The sequence below is a fragment of the Stegastes partitus genome, unplaced genomic scaffold (assembly GCF_000690725.1).
Source record: "Stegastes partitus isolate 25-593 unplaced genomic scaffold, Stegastes_partitus-1.0.2 Scaffold510, whole genome shotgun sequence".
NCBI lineage: Eukaryota > Metazoa > Chordata > Actinopteri > Pomacentridae > Stegastes > Stegastes partitus.
In genome coordinates, this window is record NW_007578241.1 from 94,831 (window position 1) to 99,133 (window position 4,303).

Here is a 4,303-nt window from a genome sequence, read left to right on the forward strand (position 1 = left end):
AAAAAAAAAAAAAACCTCGTTAAAAAACAAACTGTTGCTGCCTGAGAAAGAAAAAACAGAAAAACAACAGAAACTACAAACTGATTCGTCTCAAACTGAGCTGCTCGTTTTCATCTGGATGAAAAAAGGAGATTAAAAAGATATAAAACAGAACTGCTCAGAAGTCAAACAGCAAAGAAGGTTTGATTAAAATCAGACAAAGTCACAATAAAACTGAATTATTCAGGTGAGCAGCAGCTCCTCCACTGCCTGCCTCCGGCCACTAGAGGGCGCTGCTGATCAGCCACAGACGGTCAAACCTGCGCCAGAACAAAGACTCTCTGGAAACATTTCTTCTCTTTAATGGAGCAATAAAATCAGGAGCTGTGAGAAAATCTGCACATGTGAGTTTAAACAAAAGAAACTGAGTCTTTGCAGCAGAAAATATCAGAATAATTATAAAAATCAGTGGATTAGGTCTTAAAAAGCTGGAACAAGTTAAATAAATCATCATGCACAAATACCATATTTCCATTTTTTTCTAACGTTTCCCTTCATCTGATTGGTTCTGTGCTGCTGTTTTTGCTGTTTTCTACATTTCAGTCCATTCAAAACCACATAATTATCAGTTTACCAGCACGTCTCCTCACCTCAGTGTAAAATGTTGAATTATCTGTTGAATCTGAGGTGAGAAAAGCAGCAGAAGCTGAAGAGAGAAAGCCTCAGAGCTTCTACAAACATCATTTATTAAGCTGCTCGTCGTTTTCTCAGTTAAATATTCAACAGTTTCACCTGTAAAGTCGCAGAAAACGTTCAAATCGTTCCACCAAGAGTCTAAAAACTGGATTTATTCTGTTTCACTACCAGTTCAGACGACACAAAGCAGAAAATCATCCACGTGTTGCTCTAAATAAGTCCTAAAAGAACAATTTATTCATCTTTAAGTGGTTGATTAATCGTCTCTTTATCAATTAAATGATAAATAAATAAAGTTTTCAGCTGCAGAAAGCATCAAACACACAAAGATGTTCACATTTTCACAAGCTTTTCTTGTTTTTGCTGGTTTCACACCAGTTTAAGGAACATTTTACAGTTTGCAGCATAAGCAGGCTGGTTCAAAAATGATTCATTCAAACAGCAGAAAACTTAAATTAATCCCCAAAACGTCCGTTTAGGACAGTTTGTGGAGCCACTTGACTCATTTTTCTTTATGTTGCAGATGTTTGTGTTTTTATTTGGCTTCATATCCAGAAAATATAACCAGTGTTTTGGATTTGTTCTCTTAAAATGTGACCACAACATAATAAAAACGACTTTATTCATATAAAAACAGAGCGAACAAAGTGCTTTATAGAAAAAAGAACCAAAAGAAGAAAATAAGATAAACACAAAGATTAAAAAGAAGAAGGAACAATTGTTGGAATCATGGTTTAAAAATGAACAAACGGTTTAAAAGGAAGCAAATGAACAAATAAAATAAAGAAAATTCAAAATTAATTTGACAATAAATCCCATAAAAATGACTCGACTCCAGTCTTTTATATTTAATATTTCTAATTAATCTCGTTTAAATGATCATAAATGAAACCTTTAAACTCTGTTGATGTGTGAACCAGATGAGATGCTTTATGGATCTGAACCAGTTTTCTCTCTGATTGAATCCCTTCAGCCTCCAGTTAGCAGGAGAACAACCAGAGCTCAGAGCTTCCTGTCACGCGTTTCACTCCTTTCATTTCATTAAACAGTGTTTGTATGAAGCAGGTGAATCGCTGCCAAACCCACACATTCCTTCACTAAAGAGACGTTTAAAGCTGCTCTGCTGGCTTCACATCCATGTGAGGAAACATCTCAGCAGCAGCGTTCCTCCTCCTCTGCAGGGATTGAAGGTTTTTTGTTCTGTTGTGTTTCAGCCGAGCAGGTAGACGAGGTTCAGTCTGAGGAGGACAAATGAAGAAGCGTCTTCATGTACGAGGTTTATCAGGACGACGCTCGTCTGTTGTCTGAATAAAACCAGAAAACAGCTTCAGGTTTTCTATGGACGTGACGGATAAACGTCTCATAAAAGAGGATTTTCTGCTTTTCTTTACTGTTTCATGTGTTTATAAAACTGATGCTTGGTGTCCTACAGAAACACATGCAGCAAATATTTAATATATTTATTGATGAAACAGACTGATCAGTGATTCACTGATTTAAAGATTAAAATGTGACAGAAAACTCAGTCCGTCGTGGTTTTAAAGCAGCTTTCTTATTTTACTCAGTGAATGTTTTTAAAAAGCTCGTCAGGATCATATTTTACAGTTTTGTATTAAAATATTACACAAATGTAGATATTTTATGTTTTATTTTTGTGCTCAAGGAGCTTTTATTTTAAAAATTTGTTAATTATTTTTATTTTGTTTTGATGTCTTCATCTTCCAGTAGCAGCAGGAGTCAGACGATTATTTAGTTTGTTTTTTACAGTCAACATGTAAATTTAAAATCTTTAATTCAGTAAATAGTTGTAAAAAATCATTTAAAAATATTTACCAATTTTCAATCCTTATATATATTTTATATTTATTCATTTTATTATAAATTTTACTTCCAAATAACATCAAATGCCTGTATGACAATAATGTTTTTTTTCTAATTTATAAAAAGTAAAACAGTGTAATTATTATTTTTTGTATTTTTACAAAAATTAATTTGTTCTTTAACAATAATGAACAATAAAATATTCACTTTTTTTTAAAGCAAAAAAAATTAAAAACATTTGAAGATATTTTGCTTTTATTTAAAATAAAACTGACGTATATTATTTAAACAAACATTTTACACTTTTTAAAAAATATCCTTTTCCAAACATTACCGCTAATAATTTGTTAAATTAATTTATAACGATGAAAACAATTAAACAAAAAAATAAACAGGCCACAATTATACATGAAAAACTCTGTACAGTCTGTGATCTGACTTCACAGATATTTAACATTATTTTAACATTATTTTGTGGTTTTCAGTATATTTTTTTTTACAGTGTAAACCTTCAGGAATCTCTGGTGTGTCGGCAAACGGATTAAAAGTGAATTTAAAAGTTTTTAACTCCTGCTGCAGAAACAGGATCTTGTTCCTCCATCAGTTCAATCTGTTTTATTCTTTAACTTTAGTCTTCATGGTGATGAAACAGAATCCAGTCAGATAATAAACTCCACCAGTGATTTCTGTGTCTGACTTTAATCTGTGAAGTTTAAATGAAGGTTTAATATTTTTATCCTCAGTAGACGGAGACGATCAAAAACAATCAAATCCTGTTTTGTTCTGTTCAGGCAGCAGCTGCTGACGTCAGCGGCGACGCTTCAAACTCTGGTGATAAAGATTCACACAGAAAATCACCAGACGTCACACAGAAAGTTTCTGCTGTTGATTTAATGTGATGTTTGCTTAAAGTTTCTCTCTATTGCTTTTAACATCACTTTTCTATATTGATACAATCTGACGTTTTTTAAACGTTTCCTGTGTAACCTGGCAGCAGTGACTCGTCCTTCTCTCCTTTCTGTTTAATTTTAATTTAATTCTTACTTTGACATCGACTCGCATTAACTTCCTGGAGACCAGAACTCCAGCAGCAACGTTCAGGGAACGTTAGTAAATCGTAGCATCTGACGGTACAGGAGAGGCGTTTGGGGAACATCGGTGAACCGTATCGTCTGCCCATGAATGTTTGGTGTTTTTCCGTAAATGGCAGCGTCTGCTGATGCACGCGAGGTGTTTGGGGAACGTCGGTAAATTGTATCGTCTACGGAGAAGTTTAGAGAACGTCAGTGGGTTGTAGCGTCTAGCGGTGATTGTGAGGTGTTCTGGGACAGCTGGTAAACTGTAGCGTCTACTGGTGCACGCGAGGCATTCGGAGAATGTCAGTAAATTGTGGTTTCTGTTTGTGCGTGGGAGGCATTCAGGAAACATTGGTAAACTGCAGCGTCTACCAATATGTTTGAGGCATTCAGGGAACATCATGGCACTGTAGCTCTACTGATGCACGTGAGGCATTTATGGAACGTCAGTAAATTGTCGTGTCGGCCAATAAATGTTTGGCGTTTACAGAATGTCAGTAAATTGTAGCTTCTACTCATGCATGTGAGGCGTTTGAGTGGCATCTTTAAATTGTAGTTTCTGCTTGTGATTTGGAAGCATCACGTCATGACGCTGCCACCGCCGTGCTTCATCATGATGCTGCCACATAAGGAAAAACTTGTTTCTTATCAGAACTGTCCAGACTGTCAGTGAACGCCTCGTGTTCTGTGGATCATCCCAGTGAAGCTTGAGGCGTCTCTGAGCTGCAGGA